Below are 22,692 nucleotides of genomic sequence, written 5' to 3'. Positions count from 1 at the left end.
ACACTCACACTCATACACTCTCACACACATGTACGCCCACACTCACACACACTCACACAAACACTCACACGCTCACACATGCTCACACTCACACACTCACACAATCTCACACACACTCACACTCGCACTCATTCACAGAGACCTGTACCCCATTGCTTATCCCTGGTAAGTCGTCCCCCAAACAGTATACTTGTTGTTGAGGGGAACGGCCACGGGAGATCCCTGCACTGTCTGCCAGTTCCCTTTCCTACTCCTGATGGTAACTCCATCTGCCATTTCTCTGCCTATCTGTCCAATCTATCTATATTCTGTTGTATTCTCTGACAGTCTCCTTCACTATCTGCTAATCCACTAATCTTAGTGTCATCTGCAAACTTGCTAATCAGGCAACTGGCACCTTCCTCCAAATCATTTATGTATACCACAAACAGCAGTGGTCCCAGCACGGATTCCTATGGAACACCACTGCTCACAGGTCTCCATTTTGAGAAACTACCTTCCCCTGCTAGTCTCTGTCTCCTGTTGCCCAGCCAGTTCTCTATCCATCTAGCTAGTACACCCTGGACCCCATGTGACTTCACCTTCTCCATCAGCCTACCATGGGGAAACTTATCAAACACCTTATGTATATGATATATACACCTTATGTATATGATATCTACATCCCTTCCCCCATCAATCACCTTTGCCACCTCTTCAAAGAATTCTATTAGGTTTGTAAGACATGACCTTACCCACAGAAAACCATGTTGCATATCACTAATAAGCCCATTTTTATCCAAATGTAAATTGATCCTATCTCTCAATATTTTCTCCTGCAGTTTCCCTACCACTGACGTCAGACTCACCAATCTATAATTACCTGGATTATTCCTGCTACCCTTCTTAAACAAGGGGACAACATTGGCAATCCTCCAGTCCTCCGGGACCTCACCCGTGTTCCAGGATGTTGCAAAGATATCTGTTAAGGCCCCAGCTATTTCCTCTCTCACTTCATTCAGAAACCTGGGATAGATCTTATCCAGACCGGGGACTTGTCCACCTTTATGCCTTTGAGAATACCCAACACTTCCTCCCTCCTTATGTCAACTTGACCTAGAGTAATCAACGTCTATCCCTAACCTCAAAATTCGGCATGTCTCTCTTCTCGGTGAATATCAATACAAAGTACTCATTAAGAATCTCACCCATTTCCACGCATAACTTTCCTCCTTTGAGTGGTTCAACCCTTTCCCTAGTTACCCTCATGTTTCTTATATATGAATAAGGGGCTTTGGGATTTTCCTTAATCCTGTTTGCTAAAAATATTTCATGACCTCTTTTAGCTCTCTTAATTCGTCATTTCAGACTGGTCTGACTTTCCTGATATTCTTTCAAAGCTTCATCTGTCTTCAGTCGCCTAGACCTTATGTACACATCCTTTATACTCTTAGCTAGTCTCAGAATTTCACCTGTCATCCATGGTTCCATAACATTGCCATTTCGATCCCTCATTTTCACAGGAACTTACCTCTCCTGAACTCTAAACAGCCTCTCTTTAAAAACGTCCCACATATTAAATGTGGATTTACTTTCAACCAGCTGCTCCCAGTCTACATTCCCAGCTCCTGCCGAATTTTGATATAGTTAGCCTTCCCCAATTTACCACTCTTCCTTTCGGACCACTCTCGTCTTTGTCAGTGAGTATTTTAAACTTACAGAATGTGACACTATTCCCAAAGTAATCCCCTACTGAAAGTTCACCCACCTGCCTGGGCTCACTCCCCAACACCAGGCCCAGTGTGGACCCTTCCCGAGTTGGATTATTTACAGACTGCTCTAGAAAACCCTCTTGGATGCTCTTGACAAATTCTGCTCCATTTAGACCTCTAACACTGAGTGAATCCCAGTCAATGTTGGGAAGATTAAAATCTCTTATCACCACCACCTTGTTGCTCCGAAACCTCTCCATAATTTGTTTACATATTTGTACCTCTGTCTCACGCTCCCTGTTGGGAGGCCTGTAGTACAGCCCCAACATTGTTACTGCACCTTTCCTATTTCTGAGCTCTGCCCATATTGCCTCACCGCTCGAGTCCTCCATAGTGCCCTCCTTCAGCACAGCTGGGATATCCTCTCTGACCAGTATTGCAACTCCTCCAACCCTTTTACCTCCCTCTCTATCTCAGCTGCCCTCTGGGCAATTAGGGATGGATAATAAATGCTGGGCCTAGCCAGCGCTGCCCTCATCCTGTGAGTGAACAATACAACAGAGAGACTCCGTCACATCCACAATGCTTCGGATGGAGAATGTGAATGGTGTTGCAGACATAATTAAATGATGTACGATCTGAGACCTGGGAGCAGTTCCTTTATGATGGGGTGCCACTGCTAACTTTGATCAGTTCTGCTGTCACAATCTTACCATCAACAGACTGTATGTGTGTGATGGGATGACACTGAGTCATAGAGTCATAGAGATGTACAGCATGGAAACAGACCATTCGGTCCAACCCGTCCATGCAGGCCAGATATCCTAACCCAATCTAGTCCCACCTGCCAGCACCCGGCCCATATCCCTCCAAACCCTTCCTATTCATATTCCCATCCAGATGCCTTTTAAATGTAGCAATTGTATTAGCGTCCACCACTTCCTCTGGCAGCTCATTCCATACACGTACCACCCTCTGAGTGAAAAAGTTGCACCTTAGGTCTCTTTTATATCTTTCCCCTCTCACCCTAAACCTGTGCCCTCTAGTTCTGGACTCCCCGATCCCAGGGAAAGGACTTTGCCTATTTACCCTATCCATGCCCCTCATGATTTTGTAAACCTCTATGAGGTCACCCCTCAGCCTCCGACGCTCCAGGGAAAACAGCCCCAGCCTGTTCAGCCTCTCCCTATAGCTCAAATCCTCCAACCTGGCAACATCCTTATAAATCTTTTCTGAACCCTTTCAAGTTTCACAACACCTTTCTGATAGGAAGGAGACCAGAATTGCATGTAATATTCCAACAGTGGCCTAACCAATGTCCTGTACATAAGAACTGGATGTAGGTGATGTAGTGCTGAAAGATTCAATAGATTTTGGTTACAGCTTCCAGTAGGTACATATATTCAAAGTTTGTGCGAAGATTTGTAGCTCGGGTGCTCGTTGTTGTGGTTCTGTCGCCGAGCTGGAAGTTTTCGTTGCAAACGTTTCGTCCCCTGGCTAGGCGACATCATCAGTGCTTGGGAGCCTCCTGCGAAGCGCTTCTTTGATGTTTCCTCCGGTGTTTATAGTGGTCTGTCCCTGCCGCTTCCGGTTGTCAGTTTCAGCTGTCCGCTGTAGTGGTTGGTATATTGGGTCCAGGTCGATGTGTTTGTTGATGGAGTTTGTGGATGAATGCCATGCCTCTAGGAATTCCCTGGCTGTTCTCTGTCTGGCTTGCCCTATGATAGTAGTGTTGTCCCAGTCGAATTCATGTTGCTTGTTGTCTGCGTGTGTGGCTACTAAGGATAGCTGGTCGTGTCGTTTCGTGGCTAGTTGATGTTCATGTATGCGGATTGTGAGCTGTCTTCCTGTTTGCCCTATATAGTGTTTAGTGCAGTCCTTGCATGGTATTTTGTACACTACATTCGTCTTGCTCATGTTGGGTATCGGGTATCGGCAGGGACAGACCACTATAAACACCGGAGGAAAGAAGCGCTTCGCAGGAGGCTCCCAAGCACTGATGATGTCGCCTAGCCAGGGGACGAAACGTTTGCAACAAAATCTTCCAGCTCGGCGAACAGAACCACAACAGGTACATATATATTGCAATCACAGTCAGTGCTTGGACTGAGTGATCCAGTTACAAACTGTAAAATACTACCCTCAGTGTATCATGTTGCCAGGGACTCCATTATCCCGAGGCTGAGACTGGGCTACTGTCAGATCCCATACTATCAGACAGCAATGATATCAAGGACATATCTCTAAAAGGTGTCTTGCATGCTATTTCTAAGGCATCCTGGAGTTTACCATTGACCAGGAACTGAAATGGATTTGTCACATAAGCACAGTGGCTATAAGAGCAGGTCAGACTCTAGGAATACTGTGGTGAGTAACTCACCTCTTGACTCCCCAAAGCCTGTACACCATCTACAAGGCACAAGTCAGGAATGTGATGGAGTACTCCCCACTTGCCTGGATGGGGAAGCTCCAACAATAATCAAGAAGCTCAACAGCATCCAGGACAAAGCAGCCCACTTTTTTTGGCACCATACCCACAAGTATTCACTCCCTCCACCACTGTCACTCAGTAGCAGCAGTGTGTACTATCTACTAGATGCACTGCAGAAATTCACCAAAGATCCTCAGGTAGCACCTTCCAAACCCATGACCACTTCCATCTAGAAGGACAAGGGCAACAGGTACATGGGAACACCATCCCCTGCAGGTTCCCTCCAAGCCACTTACTACCCTGACTGGGAAATATATCGCCGTTCCTTCACTGCTGCTGGGTCAGAATCCTGGCATTCCTTTCCTAAGGGCATTGTGGGTCAACCTACAGCACATGGACTGCAGCAGTTCAAGAAGGCAACTCACCCCCACCTTCTCAAGGGGCAACTAGGGACGGGAAATAAATGCTGGGCCCAGACAACGATGCTCAAGTCCTACAAATGAAATTTTAAAAGACTACGTTACAATAACCTGTCAGCTCTGACAGATGTCACTCGGCCATCCTCTTGCTTAAGGCCTGCCATATTTCAGGTGTGTTTCTCCAGCTCAGATCACTAAGAGCAAGAATCTTTATCACTCAAATTGGATTTCCTTGTATGTTTGCTCATTTTTGACTCATAAACTAATCAATTCAATGTGTTATCTCAAACAGAAAACACACAAATGCATTCTTTTTAATTACACTAGTTATAAAGTTTCATGCAAAGGCTCTTGTGCTGCAGTGATAGTGTCCCTACCTCTGATCCAGGAGGCCTGTGTTCAAGGTCCACCTGCTCCAGAGGTGTTTAATCTCATTATTGGACAAGTTGATTACAAATACCTGCGTAATCTAATGTAAACCTTGCTCAAATTTTGTTCAGGGGTTTAGTGTCAAGTTGATAGTGGTCTGGGCTGGATTTTGCCGAATTTTGCCATAGTGTGACAGAGTTTTGCCGAGTTTGATTTCGGATTCTCAGCCTGAAGAGCTGGAATTATGTGTGCCCAGGTGTTGTGGGTGAAATGTCTTTTTTTCATGTACTTGCTGCACCACAATTACAATGAATATGACCAGTAATCACAACACACTATATTAGAGAAAACTCCAACAATTCAACTCTGAACTGAAGAATCAGCTGCAGTATTTGAAATACCTCATATCTCAACATAGAAGCATAAAGAAATGGGAGTAGGAGTAGGCTATTTGGCCCACCAGTCAACATGATCCTAGCTGTTTCGCCATCTCAATGTCATGGTCCCACTCTCTGTGTAACCTTTGACGCCTTTAGGGTTTCCAAATCGATTTTGTTTTATAAGTTTGTTCAGTGGTTTGACCACATACCCTTCTGTGGTAGAGAATTCCATCGAATCCCCATCCTGGGAATGCAGACATTTCTCTTCATTTCTGTTCTGCATTGATTATCCGATGTGCTGAGACTGTGACTCCTTGTTCTAGACCTTACCCTTAGCCAGGGAGAACATCCCCTTGTAGCCAGTCTGTCTGACTCTGCTGGAGTTATATATGGAGTCATAGAGATGTACAGCATGGAAACAAACCCTTCGATCCAACCTATCCATGCTGACCAGATATCCTAACCCAATCTAGTCCCACCTGCCAGCACCCGGCCCATATCCCTCCAAACCCTTCCTATTCATATACCCATCCAAATGCCTCTTAAATGTTGCAATTGTACCAGCCTCCACCTCATCCTCTGGCAGCTCATTCCATACACGTACCACCCTCTGCATGAAAAATTCCTCTCCAATTCTTTTTTTCACATCTTTTTAAAAATGAAGTCATTGAATACTCTAAATTTTTAGAAAACATCTGTAATTAGAATCATCTCTGATAATGCCTGTATTGAATATGAATGGAACTGCAAGACAATAGCAAAAAACACAAATTACATAGGAGAGGGTTTGATTTCTTTCTTGGTAAAGGTAAGGTTGAAGAGAACCATAACAAGGTAATTGTTCCACAAATCCAACTTTTGACAAGGCTGAATAGTTTGAAAAGAATCAACCATTCTTGTGCTATAGATTTCCTTTCGTCCATTACAGAATTTAAATTTCAGTGTAAAAAGGACAGTTCCAGGCAACACATTTATATGTGCACTTGCACTATATGTTTCATTCTTCGAAACCCCTGTAATTATCGGTCCAGTTGACCCCAGGTCTCCCAGCGACCTTCACAGCACCTTCCAGCTCAGATATAGCAACATAGGGAATGTAGGTCAGTCAAATTATTGGACATTGCTCAAGGTTTTCACTAAAATATAAGATGAAATCATGAAAAAATAATCCCCAAATATCACTAAGTCCCATAATCCCAAGTAATAAAAATGGAATTTAATTTATTTGGTCACCATAAGCCAGTGCTCCTGATTGTAAAGGGACAGGACCCTGAAATGCAATCTCAAAGATATTACATTCATATATAATAAAAGCAGCCTGCCTTATTCCTTCACGGGTAAGATAACAGCTCTGTCAAAGAAATTTAGCAAGGAGCTAATCTGTACTGAAGTGAAGCTGATATATGAAGACTGCCATTGTGTTAATAGCAAAGATTTCATTTTTTCCTTTCAACTTCTTCTCAAAAGCATCATATCTCGTTTTCTTGGGATCCTTATTCCTCAGTTATCTCTCTGCTGCTGTATGTAGATGTTGACAAATCATATGAGGCAGCTAGAAATGATAGTGTAAAGGAGCTTGTTACAAAGCTAATAATTACCTTGTAATAGCTTTGTCTAATGTCATATGATGGAGAGGAAGATTTGTTGGTTCATTTATACTTTAGTCAGTGCTAATGGGTTTAAGCTTCGCTATAAATGTAATCACATATTTTCTTTAAAGCATGTGAGGGCAGTGAGAAGGGGGTGCTACATTGTTGGAAATGCCTTCTTTCAGATGACGGAAAAGGACGATCATGTGTGATTGTTGAAGAAGAGCTCAAAGTATCTTTGGTGAAACAAAAACAAAAATGTTGGAGAAACTCAGCAGGTCAGGCAGCATCCGTGAGGGAAAGCAGAGTTAACGTTCTGAAGAAGGGTCATTGGACCATCCACTGACGCTGCCAGACTTGCTGAGATTTTCCAGCAGTTTCTGTTTTTGTTTCAGATTTCCAGTATTTCCATTCTTTGTTTTTTTTGTCTAGTGAGTCTCGTTAGTGCTCTGGCCATTCCATAAGCACCCATCAAGAAGCAAGTTAGTTAAGCATTTACTTATTTGTGATTTTTGGGGGGCTGGTCCTGTGGTCAAATTGGTTAATTGTAAATTATGACCACACCTTGGACATAATAATCAGGTGGAAAGTCTTTTGGAACATCCTGTTTTCTTGTGTGTTTTTCAGCAGAAGCAGCATGAATGGCGGGAGCTTGGATCAGGGGCCTACTAGGGGCAGTGAGTCGTTGATTTGAGTCTTTACATCTGACATCAGAGAGCAGAGGTTTCTGGGAAAGGAGGGACTTTTCTATTTCCCTCCAGCTATATAAGTGAGTGTTTTCTAATGCCCTGCCTGCCAATGTAGTTAATTCAGCCACATTAGGGAGATTTAAACAATCCTTGGATAAGCACATGGATGATGATGGGATAGTGTAGGGGAATGGGCTTAGATGAGTTCACAGGTCGGAACAACATCGAGGGCCGAAGGGCTTGTTCTGCGTTGTATTGTTCTATGTTCTATCCCAAAGACACGTGAAATGCAATATCGACACAAGTTTCATTTTCCATGTTAATGTGGTATTGACTACAGAACAAAAACAGAGGTTTTAGTAATTGTTTAAGAAATAAGATTAACATCGCAGAAAGCATGCCATCATGAACAAGAGAAGAGTTCTCTTCCTTCCTCCTCTGGCAAAGGCATTCCAATGGAACTGACCGACTTCACCAGAGGGATACGAGGAATTGTGAATGAGAGACAATCCTCTGGCCCATTTAGCTATTTTGTTTTTGTTTCAGGGCTACCCGCCCTGACTCTGTCTAAAATAAAATCCTGCAGGTGCTGGAAATCTGAGGTAAAAACAAAAAGGTGCTTGAACTCCTCAGTGGGTCTGACAGCATCAAGGAACTGAATTTCCTTTGGTTGTTTTGTTTCAGAATGTCTAGACAATTTCAGATCAGAGACATCATCGTGATGCAGGCAGAGCTGCCTGTCCAATGTTTAAGGAGCTGGTCAGTTAAGGTGGAATGGTGGATTCCAATCCCCGAACAGCGATCAGGCAGTGTGACTGACAACAACGATTCAGACTGTTTGTTGGTACTTACCCTGTGAATGGAGATACCTGTCACAATCACCCTTAATAAACTGGTGCACTTCACCACCTGACCATTTCAAAATTGTTGGTTGATTTGATAATGAAGTCTGCTCCTCTCTCAAACATCAAGACAAAATGTAATCGCAGGAAACCATCTAATACGTAACCAGAGCATTGTAGTCAGCCTCAAATAAATCAGATGCATGCTCTCTGTCAAAGTATTTAGCTCGAATAATGTTCTCCATTGCTGTTGTACATTAGCAATACGATTTCCTGATAACCAACAGTGACTTATTTCTCAATAAACTTCAAATATTGATGTCATGACTATTAATCCCGCTGTGTGGAGGGTATCCCGTAACAGCACACCGTGTGCTGGCAATGACAGCAAACAGTTACCACACTCACACACACACACACACACACTCATACGTACACACTCACTCTCTCTTTCACACACATACACACTCATACATATATTCTCACACACTCATGTGCGCGCGCACACACTCATACATATACACACACTTTCATACATACACACTCACTCATACGTACTCACACACATACACACACACTCTCACACATACATACATACACATGCACAATCACACACTCGCACACAGACACACACATCCACACACTCACATATTCACCGACTCACGCACTTACACACACACACACTCACACACAGACACACATACACTCACCCTCACACACACTGAGTCACATACATTCACACACAGACACACACACAGATACATTCACACTCACACAGATATACACATACACTCACATATATACAGAGACAGACACACACACTCACATAGACACACACACAGACACATACTCTCTCACACAAACATATCTACACACATAGACAGACACATGAACACACAGGCACACACAAACAAAAAAGCAAAAACATTCTTTCTGTTTAATTCAGAAATGTCCTCTATTAATGTTCTATAAAGCCTTGGTGTAATTGACCGACTATCCATAAAATATTTTCACTTTTATTCAGTTTGTATTTAGCCACTAATCAATTGCTTCTTCAACAGATGTATTTCCCAAATCATATTTACTGCCTTCACACAAAAGTGAAATAACGCAGGAGGCAATATGTTAAGATATTCCGATATTATTCATAAACAGCCAATATTTAATAAAGCTTTGAGGCATCATCTGTATTCCTCAATAGTTAGTCTGAAAACAAGCTTCTCTCTGCACCTTTTATTGTAAATAATTCCTTTACACACCTGTAAGCCTCAGTCTATCTGTATAACTGCATACATTTCTTTAATGTTTTCCTGCCTCTTGAATTCCAGCTGTGTCTCTGTACAGAGTCTGAATTTGGATCATAATTTAGGAAAACAAATTATCAATGTGTTTATCTTGTACTCATCACTAGGATCATAGCTGATATTCCCACTGGGAACATCAGACTCCAGATTGAAATCAAAATTGTTTAGGTTATATTCTGTTGCTTTTTTCCAAAGTGATGGTCAATTGTTGAAATATAAACAGACAAGGAGGCAGCTTTGATTTTAATAATATACCAAACATTCATTATAGAAATCTGATAGAAAGGAAGGGAATCTTCAATGGTAGCGTTTTGCATTCTAATTTCTATATTCTAAATTGCTGGGAAAGGACTCGATTTAGTGCTTGTTTTAGTCATGTGCTGATAAAGATGACCATTCATTGACTTGAGACATTAACTGTTTCTCTGCACAGATGCTGCCAGACCTGCTGAGTATTTCCAGCTTTTTGTATTTTTATTTCTGGTTTACTATTGAGGGATTGAATTGGTTTCAGTTAGTTAACAGTTAAAGTCATATTGTCAGGAGTGGTAAAAGCAAATGGTACAGAGCTGCCCATTGGTTGGATAGCATTGGCCTTGAGTGAGTCACTGACGATGCCTTTGTAAACTGTAGGGAAACAGTAGAAACATGGGGATTGCAACAGGCAATGATGTAAAATGTTGTCCTTAACCCAGCAGAGCTGGTTTTAATCTTCCCAGTGATAAGACTAACTCTCCTTGCATATGCATGAAAATAAATGATGATTTGACCATAACCCTGAGTCTCCCAAAGTGTATGAGATCATTCCTGATGAAGGGCTTTTGCCCGAAACGTCAATTTTCCTGCTCCTCGGATGCTGCCTGACCTGCTGTGCTTTTCCAGCACCACTCTAATCTTGACTGTATGAGATCAAAGCCAACTCTTGTACATTATTTGTTTACTCATCCAACGCGTGGAGGAAGCTCAAATGCGACATTTTATTGGAAGACCGAGTTGAAGGCAGGCTACAACTGAGTTCCACCATTCCTCACTACAATCCTCATTGCTGAACCGAAGCAGTATTTATTTGCTTTTGTAGAAGTTGATGAAATCGCTCTCACCTGATGCATCTCTTATTTGAACAAATCACATGCTTATTAAGGAGTAGATTATTGTAAGAACCCTAGGCTTAGTGTTTTTTACATAAAGCTCTGGGGAAATTGTTGCCATTCCTAACTGATGCATGATTACAAACACAGGACAATGGGAAACCTTCTGTTTGTAACAAGGTCTGTATTTGACTTGATTTATTGTCATGTGTATTTGTTCCAAAAGGGTGAAAAATGTTGCTGATTGTTGCCCCTCCCCAGCACTATCTATGTCAGTGCTCATTCCCATGACTTGATGGTGTACTGAGATAGATTCTCGATCAGCTGGGAATCAAGGATTCAGTGGAAAGTGAGGAAGGTTGGATTGTCTGTGATCCAATCAAATGGTGGAGTAGGTTCGAGGGGCCGAATGACCCACGCCTGTTCCAACTTCCTATGGAATTTCAAGGGCTAACACTGCGGTTTCTATTCTGCAGCTGCCCTTAATTCACTCAGAGGGGAATGAAGAGAGTATTTTCAAACAGGAAAGCATTTATTCAGTTTATAAAAGTGATTCCTCCTTAAACACAATAAAGTTCCAGAGATGGGGAACAATTTCCCATTAATGCTGCTCTCCAGTGCCTTTCGGCTATGTTGAACTTAAAGCTTTTTGCATTAATATATAGCCCAGAGTATTGTGGGCATGAGAGCATGATAGCGACCTGTAGTCGGATGATGACAAGGCAGTGTGCTCAAGCAGCAGCACCTTCCCTGGGTATGGCTATACCAAACAGTTCTTGGAATTCTGACCTCTTATAGACAATAGACAATAGGTGCAGGAGTAGGCCATTCGGCCCTTCGAACTAGCACCACCATTCATTATGATCATGGCTGATCATCCACAATCAGTATCATGTTCCTGCTTTATCCCCATAACCCTTGATTCCACTATCTTTAAGAGCTCTATTCATCTCTCTCTTGAAAGTATCCAGAGCCTTGGCCTCCACTGCCTTCTGGGGCAGAGCATTCCATACACCCACCACTCTCTGGGTGAAGAAGTTTCTCCTCAACTCTGTTCTAAATGGCCTACCCATTATTTTTAAACTGTGTCCTCTGGTTCGGGACTCGCCCATCAGCGGAAACATGTTTCCTGCCTCCAGAGTGTCCAATCCTTTAATAACCTTATACATCTCAATTAGATCCCTCTCATCCTTCTAAACTCAAGTGTATACAAGCCCAGTTGCTCCAATATTTCAACATATGATAGTCCTGCCATTCCAGGAATTGATCTCGTGAACCTACGCTGCACTCCCTCAATAGCCAGAATGTCCTTCCTCAAATTTGGAGACCAGAACTGCACACAATACTCCAGGTGTGGTCTCACCAAGGCCCTGTACAGCTGCAGAAGCACCTCTTTGCTTCTATACTCAATTCCTCTTGTTTGAAGGCCAGCATGCCATTAACTTTCTTCACTGCCTGCTGTACCTGCATGCTTGCTTTCATTGACTGATGTACAAGAACACCTAGATCTCGTTGTACTGCCCCTTTACCTAACTTGACTCCATTTAGGTAGTAATCTGCCTTCCTGTTCTTGTCACCAAAGTGGATAACCATACATTTATCCACATTAAACTGCGTCTGCCATGCATCTGTCCACTCACCTAGCCTGTCCAAGTCACCCTGTATTATCATAATATCCTCCTCACATTTCACCCTGCAACCCAGCTTTGTGTCATCAGCAAATTTGCTAATGTTACTTTTAATGCCTTCATCTATGTCATTGATGTATGTTGTAAACAGCTGTGGTCCCAGCACTGAACCTTGTGGTACCCCACTGGTCACCGCCTGCCATTCCGAAAGGGAGCCGTTTATCACTACTCTTTGCTTCCTGTCAGCCAGCCAATTTTCAATCCAAGGTCAGTATTTTGCCTCCAATAGCATGTGCCCTAGTTTTGCTCACTAATCTCCTATGTGGGACTTTATCAAAGGCTTTCTGAAAGTCCAGATATACTATATCCATAGTTACATCCTCAAAAAATTCCAGAAGATTAGTCAAGCATGATTATCCCTTCATAAATCCATGCTGACTCTGACCTATCCTGTTACTGCTATCCAAATGAGTCGTAGTTTCATTTTTGATAATTTACTCCAGTACCTTTCCCACCACTGACGTCAGGCTAACTGGTCTATAATTCCCTGTTTCCTCTCGCCTTCCTTTCTTGAAAAGTGGGACAATTTTAGCCACCCTCCAATCTGCAGGAATTGATCCTGAATCTATAGAACATTGGAAAATGGTGACCAATGCGTCTACGATTTGGAGAGCCACCTCCTTCAGTACCCTGGGATGCAGACCATCACGTCCCGGGGACTTATCAGCCTCCAGCTATGGGTAATCCCATATCACCAAAACATTGCTGTAATGACAACATTCTTCTCCGAATACTACACAGCAGTGAATGCCAAGAGTCACTGAGACAGAGAGTACTAAATTAAAGGAGAAAGATTTTAGAAGGACATGAGGGGAAAGGTTTTTACTCAGAGAGTGGTTCGTGTATGAAAGAGCTTTCAGAAGAAGCAGTGGATGCAGGTGCAGTTACAATGTTTAAAAGACATTTGGATAAGTACATGAGTAGGAAAGGTTTGGATGGACATGTGCCAGTAGCAGGCAGGTTGGACTAGTTAGTTTGTGAGCGTGGTAAGCATGGACTGGTTGGACCGAAAGGTCTGGGAATTAATTGCATGGAGCCTAGTATCCCATCACAAGTCACCCTTTATTTACACATGCACACTACATCGACTCTGACCAGCCAGCTCAGAGCCAGCTCTCTGAGACTCCTGTGTCTATCTGTCAGCCAGGGCTCCATGATTGGCCCAGGCATAACAGCCTCAATCAGGGATCTCATACTCAATAAGAGCCATCCGGCCAAACTCATTCCATTCACTGCAGTCTGTTTCGGTGGTGTATGACTGCATGAGTGACTTATGTGAATATATTCAGTGGTAAAAGATTTCTATGAGACAGTAACTTCATAATGGATTCTCAGCAGCTCAAAAAAACCCAGCATGACATTTCTGTCAACTTCAGAAAATAGGAGAATATGCACTGTAAATAGTAAGCCCCAGTGCAGGGATCAAAACCAGTCTGACAAATGCAGCATATTATCGAGGCCAATCAAATGAAAGATAAACAACATTTGGGAAAGCGATTGGGAGCAAAATCCCAGCAACAGGAACGGAAAACACCAACCAAAATTTCCAAGTGTAGATATGTGCTGTAATTGACTGGCCAGCCTCAATAGAAAGAATGACTGTAAATCCTGGCATTAGAACATGGAACAGAGTACAGTACAGCTCAGGAATAGGCCCTTTGGCCCATTGTAAACCAATCCCATCTGTCTGCACATGGTCTGTTGACCTCTATTCCCTGCCTGTTCATGTTTCAGTCTCAATGTCTCATAAACATTGTATCTGCCTCTCCCACCTCCCCTAGCAGTGTGCTCCAGGCACCTGCTGCCCTCTGCATAAAGTCTTGCCAAGCACATCTCCTTTAAACCTTCATCCTCTCACCTAAAATCTCTGCCACTAGTGTTTGACATTTCCACCCTGGGAAAAAGACTCTAACTCTCCATCCTATCTACTCCACTCATAATTTTATTTAATTCCATCAGGTTGCCCCTCAGCCTCCGATACTCTTGCAAAAACAATCCAAGTTTGTCCAATATCTCCCCATAGCTAATACACTCCAATCCAGGCAGCATCCTGGTAAATCTCTTTCACACCCTCTCCGAAGCCTCCACCTCCATCCTATAGTGTGGGGACCGGGACTGCACACAACACTCCAAATGTGGCTAAACTAAAGTTCTATCCAGCTGCAACATGACTTGCCAACTTTTATACTCAATGCCCTGACCAATGAAGGCAAACCTGCCATATACCCTCTTTACCACCTCATTCACTTGTGTTACCATTTTCAGGAAACTATGAACCCCAAGATCTCTCAATGCTCCTGGGCATCCTGCCATTTACTGTATACTATCCTATTGTTTTTGACCTCCCAAAATGCATCACCTTACACTTATAATCACAAAGTCATAGAGTCAGAGTCATACAGCACGGAAACAGACCCTTCGGTCTCACCAGCCCATGCTGGACATAATCCCAAACTAAGCTAATCCCACCTGCCTGCGCTTGGCTCATACCCCTCTAAACTTTCCCATTCATGTACTTCTCCAAATGTCTTTTAAACATTGTAACTGTACCCACACCCACTACTTCCTCAGGAAATTCATTGCACACATGAACCACCCGCTGTGCAAAAAAGTTGCCCCCCATGTCTTTTTAAAATCTGTCTCCTTTCACCTTAAAAATGTGCCCCCTAGTCTTGAAGTCTCCCATCCTACAGAAAAGACAATACCATTAACTCTATCTATACCTCTCATTATATGTGGAAGAATGTTACAGGTTGCAGGGATAAACTGCAGAATTGGGCTGAGAGGTGGCAAATGGAGTTCAATGCAGCTAAATGTGAGGTGATTCACTATGGGAAGAATAACAGGAAGGCAGAGTACTGAGTCAATGAAAAGATTCTTGATAGTGTGGATGTGCGGAAGGATCTTGGAGTCCATGTACGTAGATCCCTGAAAATTGCCACTTAGGTTGATAGTGCTGTTAAGAAGGCATACGGTGTGTTAGGTTTCATTCGTAGAGGGATTGAGTTCCGGAGCCGCAATATCATGCTGCAACTGTACAAAACGCTAGTGCGGCCACACTTGGAATATTGTGTACAGTTCTGGCCTCCATATTTCGGGAAAGATGTGGAAGCATTGGAAAAGGGGCAGAGGAGATTTACCAGGATGTTGCCTGGTCGGGGGGTGGGGGGGGGGGGGGGGGCGGAGGGAAGGTCTTATGAGGAAAGGCTGAGAGACTTGGGTCTGTTCTCATCGGCAAGAATAAGGCTAAGGGGATTTGATAGAGACATACAAGGTGATCAGAGGATTAGATTGGGTAGACAGAGAAAGACATTTTTCTAGGATGATGATGTCAGCTTGTACGAGGGGGCATAGCTACAAATTGAGGGGTGATAGATTTAAGACAGATGTTAGAGGCAGGTTCTTTACACAGAGAGTGGTAAGGGCGTGGAATGCCCGGCCTGATAATGTAGTCAACTCATCCACAATAGGGGGATTTAAACAGTCCTTAGATAAGCACATGGTTGATGATGGGATAGTGTAGGGGGATGAGCTGAGAATAGTTCACAGGTCGGCACTACATTGAGGGCCGAAGGGCCTGTTCTGCGCTGTATTGTTCTATGTTCTATGTTCTAAACTTTGATCAGGTCACCTCCCAACCTCCTACATTCCAGTGAAAAAGTCCCAGCCTACCCAGCCTTTCTTTATATCTCAAACCTTCCATACCCGGGAACATTCTGGTAAGTCTTTTCTGAACCCTCTCAGCTTAAAAATACCCTTCCTACAACAGGGCGACCAGATGTGGACACAGTATTCCAGAAGAGGCCTCACCAATGTCCTGTACAATCTCAACATGACATCCCAACTCCTATACTCAAAAGATGGAGCAGTGAAAGCAGGTGTGCTAACCAGACCTTTTTAACCACCCCGTCTGTATCTGATGCAAACTTCAAAGAATTGTGTACTTGCACGCCTCGGTCCCTCTGTTCTACAACACTACCCAAGGTCCTACCATTAATCGTATAAGCCCTACCCCTTGTTTGTTGTACCATAATGCAACACCTTGAACCGCATCTGCCATCTTTCAGCCCATTGACCCATTTGAACAAGATCCCTTTGTCATCTTAGACAAACTTCTTCACTGTCTACTATGCCACCAATTTTGATGTCATCTGCAAACTTACTAACCATGCCTTCCATATTCTCATCCAAATCAGTTATGTAAATGACAAACAGCAAAGGACCCAGCACCGATCCTTGTGGAACACCGCTGGTCACAGGCCTCCAGTCTGAAAACCTCCAACTTTACTCTCTGTCTCCTGCCATTAGGCTAATTTTGTATCCAATTGGCAAGTTCACCCTGAACCCCATGTGACCTAACTTTACTAATTAGTCTACCATGCGAAACCTTGTCGAAGGCTTTACTAAAATCCAAATAAACAATGCCTACTGCTCTGCTATCATCAATCTTTCTGGTAACTTCTTGAAAAAACTCAATCAAGTTTGTAAGACAGGTTCTCCCCTGCTCAAAGCCATGCTGACTATCCCGAATAAGCCCATTATTTACCAAACACAAGTAAATCCTATCCCTAAGACATTTCTCCCATAATTTCCCTCCCACTGATGTCGGGTTCACTGGTCTATAATATTCCTATTGCTCTTCCAAAGCAAAAGAACAACATTGGCTATTCTCCAGTCTCTGGGATCTCAGCTGTAGCTAAAGATGATACAAAGATCACTGTCAAGCCCCCAGAAATCACCTCCCTTGGCTCCCTCAGTATCCTGGGAAAGATCCCATCAGGCCCTGGGAACGTATCTACCTTAATGTTTTTCAAGACACCCAACACCATCTCCTTCTTAAATCTCTCAGTGGCTGAAAAGATAAGTTAAGACGGGTGAAGCTGAATGTTTTCCTGGAGCGTCAGAGACTGAGGGGTGACCTTATAGAGGTTTATAAAATCATGAGGGACATGGATAGGGTAAATAGACAAGGTCTTTTCCCTGGGGTGGGGAAGTCCAGAACTATAGGGCATGAGAAGGGAACGATATGAAAGGGACCTAAGGGACAACGTTTTCACACAGAGGGTGGTGTGTGTGTGGAATGAGTTGCCAGAGGAAGTGGTGGAGGCTGGTACAATTACAACATTTAAGAGGCATTTGGACGGGTATATGAATAGGAAGGGTTTAGAGGGATATGTGCCAAGTGCTGGCAAATGCGACTAGATTAGGTTGGAATATCTCGTCGGCATGGACGAGTTGAAACAAAGGGTCTATGACTCTATGATTTTAACATGATCTGCGTTACATTACAAAATTAATGTTGGTGACTGCCATATTTTTGGTTATTTGACCAAGAAGAAATTGGGCAATTTATATTAAACTGAATTCAGCAAAAAGGGGTTAGATGTAATGATGCAGCATGTTGGAAATGACAGTTCGATCGAAACAAAGGTGAGTGCCAGTGTATTACACACACTTTTCATCAGTTCAGAGCATTAAAGTAAGGGGCTCTTGTGACACACTGGTAATGTCTCCACCTCTGGCCCAGGTGACCCATGTTCAAGTCCCTCCTTCTCTAGAGATCTAGTGTAAAATATCTGAACATTTAAAGTTTGTTTGCAAATCCTCAGAAGGAAATAAAAGTCTCAAGTTTAATTCATATCTCCTGCATCCCCCCTTTCCCTAATACTCCCACAATCAAAAAGAGTCAGGGGTCATGGTTAGAATTAGATAATCTGACCCCAATCAAACCCCTTTAAACTGCCATCTGCAGAAATCAGTAACCTGGGTGTTGGTTCATTTGCAGCTAGACTTTGTTTGTTCATTCTAATCCTTTCATTAAAAAGACAAACATTTCATTTGAATTTTTAGCTGTTAGCTTTACCTGCATGCTTGCTTTCTCTAGTTTGCGTCCATGAATATTAAATTACTGACTGACACGCCAAACCTTCTCACCATAAGAACAATCCCAGTTCTTAACTTCCCCTAGTGAATTAGATACCAGCACCAGATTTCATAACATCTCTCTGCAGCACCAAATTCCAGACTGGTCAAGCATAACGTTCCCTTTCTGAATCCATGTTGTCTCTGCTCAAACATCTCATGATTTCCTGTTGCCACAGCCTTCAGTATTTGCTGGACTCCAGCCTATCATTCCCTGTTTCTCTCCCTCTTGTCGAGAACACTGGTTATCTTCCAATTCACAGGAAACATTCTAAAACATGGGGGATTCTGGAAGATCAAAGCCAATACATCCAGTATCTCTGATAGAAAACTCTGGGCTGGAGGGATTAAGGTTCAGAAGACTTGTCAACTTACAAACCCATTATATCCTCCGATATAGAGGAGTAATCACTTCTTACAGATTCCACATTCTCAACAGATGGCTTCCCACTTTTTCAGAAAGGTTTTGTATCCTCTATGGTGAAGATAGGCACAGAGTGTTGATTAATGATTCTGCCAGCTCCTCATTCTCCATTGTCAAGTTCTTGTGTCTCTCCTGTATCCGGCTTCCTTTTCCTTTCACTGATCTATTCCTTTTACATATTTATCAAAGTTGTGCCCATTTGTTTTACATCCCCTGCTCTTTCACTCTCATACTTTCTTTTCATCAGTTTTCTCTTCATCCTTTGCTGAATTCTAAATCCTCCCAATCCTTGCATGTCACACCCTTTATGAACTTGAAAAGCCTCTTACTTTAATTTAAGATTATCTTATTTAAACATTTGCCATTCCTTGTCTAACCCCACAACATTGATGAGTTCGGCATTTGATGAACTTGAGACATGCCTCATTGAGTAGAATATTTTATTTTTAAGTATACATCATTTTTCTTTAAATTTACACTTACATTAATTACATTTTACTGATAAATGAGCAATATGATGATCATCTACATCCCCCAGGGTGCAGAACCCAGCAGGAAACAGCAAAACATTAAATAGTCTTTCAGCCATACAGTGCTGGATTCAACATGGTCCTTGTGTCAACCAAACCCTCAAAAGCCAATTTCAAACACTCCATTACATCCATGGGTCTACTGATTCAACCTGAAACAATGAATTGATTCAATGTTGCCATGGAACAAGATTGACTGGTATAGTCAGAGCCACACTGACAAAAGGCCTAATCCTGGTATTCCACCAGCCTCCTACTGGAACGCTGACGGGAGACTGGAGATGCTCACCAAGTCTCTGTGAGGTTGCTGTTCCTATTGTCGTCATCTTCCTCCCTCGTGTTGCTGGTAATGTTTCTGCTGGGACAGTCCTTGCAGCTCAGGTTTGCACCATTTCTTTAGCTGATTGTCACCCCCACCCCCCCCCCCCCCCACCCCATGCTCCCCTCCCCACCAGTGACCTCGGGACTGTTTTGCCCATCGATGTAGCCTCCAGCAGTTGCTCTGCCGACATTGCTGCACCTGATCAGCTGGTCACAAGAATGGATCTTCAGTTTTTGATGGTTCCCATCAAACCTCTTCTGGTTTTCATCCTCCCGTAGACATCCCTATGGTTTACTCTCCATTCCAGAGATTTTCCGAACATTCCTCTGTAAAGGCTTCCAGGCTTCTCATCACTTGGCTGCGACAATACAAGTTTCACAGTCAGAGAGAATTGTTAACCAGACATAACATTTCAGCAACATTTTTCTGATACACGGGCTTATTCTCTTTGATGTTAAAATTAAATTCATTTTGCTGAGAGCCCTCTTACTGTTTCAGTTCTCCTGATAATTTCAACATTGCTGTCTCTAACTGTATGAACCTTGCTCTGACACCCCTGCCACTAATCAGCCAACTCACACACACACACACATATACAATATCCCATCTTCCTACACCAACCTGGAAGCAGGTAGATTTTTATTATCTAACTGGTAACTCTACACTGTCAATCAAACAGCCTTTGTTTCCCATGTCTATACTTTTATAATGAACAAAGGTTTTCAAAAGAAAATCTTGTTATGAAGGTGAAGAGGTGTACTGTACCTTTAAGAAAGTTGAAAAGCTAGCAAGGACTGACAAAGCACAGAGTCCTGAACATGGTAACAATGTAACACTTGGTGGAAACAAATAGTAGCAGATGGGTTGCCATGAAACAAAAGCAAATTCAAATTCAGCCAATCAGTTTAAATTATGCCCCAAGATACCAAAATCCAATCAAATTTGAATTTTGATAATATTAAAACCGATGTTTTAATAGTCTGATGTTTTGGGGTATAAAATCAGACATTTTGAACAGTTAGAGGGAGAACTGCCAAAAACCAACAAATGTAGACTGTCAGGTGAAGAGCTCCCTGAAAGGTACCTTTCTGTGGGGAGGTTGTGCAGCAGAACATTGAGGCTGACCTGGAGAGAACCTACAGAGGAACATCTACAAAGGAGAATTGGCAGAGCTGACTGGGTTTGATACATAATTTTTTTAATAAACCTTAAGCAGGATTTTTATCGGATTGGTATTATAGGGTGGGAGGTAGAAGATAGGTTTAAGAGAAAGGACTTGTAATTATTTATTGGTTTTAATATCCTCTGTTGGGCTTAAAGAATAAAGTTGTTAATTTTTACTTTAAATAGGGACCTCTGGGATAATTCTTTGCCTCCGAGTTTTAACAGATTACAGCGGAGGTGAACTTTTTCTGTGTAGCTGGTTTAAATTAGCAGAGTTATGACCCACGTCATAACAATCTCTAGAAACTATGTTCTCAATATCTCCACGGTTTTTCTTCTCCCAGCAGTTTCCAGAGATGAATCTTTAATTTCTGGCATGATCCTGGATTCTTGGCAATCCCACGGCTTTGTCATTTGCTGCCCTCCAGAAGCTGCAGTTACCCCCAAACAAGGTAAGTGCCCTGGCAGAGGCATTAGGTATTATCAAGGGGGAGACGGGAATCTGCTCTGATGTCATTGAATGACAGAGCGGGCTTGAAGGGCCGAATGGCCCACTGCTGCTCTGTGTTGGAATGTTCACCGTTATCGATATCCATCTGCAATTATCTTATTTGGGCGGCACGGTGGTACAGCAGTTAGCACTGCTGCCTCACAGCGCCGGAGACCCGGGATCAGTTCCCGCCTCAGGCGACTGACTGTGTGGAGTTTGCACATTCTCCCCGTGTCGGCGTGGGTTTCCTCCGGGTGCTCCGGTTTCCTCCCACAGCCCAAAGATGTGCAGGTCAGGTGAATTGGCCATGTTAAATTGCCCGTAGTGTTAGGTAAGGGGTAAATGTAGGGGTATGGGTGGGTTGCGCTTCGGCGGGTCGGTGTGGACTTGTTGAGCCGAAGGGCCTGTTTCCACACTGTAATGTAATGTAATCTAAAAAATGTCTTTTCACAACATATGTTTCAACCGATCTGTTATCTGCAAAGTGAGTCACCTTGCCTGCACTAGCCTCAGTTAAGTCGCTGATAGAAAGTGTAAAACATCAAGCCCCATCAAGCAAGATTCTGTCACACTGCCAATCAGGGAAATACCCATTTCTGCATGCACCCAGCTTTCTACCATCCAGCCAGTCTTCCCCACCCTCTTCTCCGCCACGCACCCCCCCCCACCGATGCTGCGATATTACCTCAACACCATGAACTCCCACAGAGAACATACAACATAGAATAGTACAGGCCCTTCAGCCCACGATGTTGTTCCAAATATTTAACTTAATCTATGATCAACCTAACCTACATACCCTTCAATTTACTGCCATCCATGTGCTTATCCAGCAGTCGCTTAAATGTCCCTAATGTCTCTGAGTCTACTCCCACCACTGGCAGTGCATTCCACGCACCCACCACTCTCTATGTAAAGAACCCTAACTCTGACACCTCCCCTAAACTGTCCTCCAATCACCTTAAAATTATGATCCTCGTGACAGACATTTCTGCCCTGGGGAAAAGTCTCTGGCTATCTACTCTATCTATGCCTCTCATTACCTTGTACACCTCTATCAAGTCACCTCGCTTCCTTCCCTCCAGTGTGAAAAGCACTAGCTCACTCAACCTCCCTTCATAAGACATGCCCTCCAATTCAGGCAGCATCCTGGTAAAGCTTCTCTGCACCCTGTCTGAAGCATCCACATCCATCCTATAATGAGGCGATCAGAACTGGACACAATATTCCAAGTGTGGTCTAACCAGGGTTTTATAGAGCTGCAGCAAAGCCTCGGGTCTCTTAAACTGAATCTCCCTGTTAATGAAAACTAAAACACCATACGCCTTCTTAACAATCCTATCAACTTGG

This window comes from Chiloscyllium plagiosum, unplaced genomic scaffold (genome assembly GCF_037043375.1).
Source record: "Chiloscyllium plagiosum isolate Xiang-an unplaced genomic scaffold, Cpla_swu_hap1 HiC_scaffold_20, whole genome shotgun sequence".
In the NCBI taxonomy this organism is placed as follows: Eukaryota; Metazoa; Chordata; class Chondrichthyes; order Orectolobiformes; family Hemiscylliidae; genus Chiloscyllium; species Chiloscyllium plagiosum.
This window is presented reverse-complemented; position numbering follows the sequence as displayed.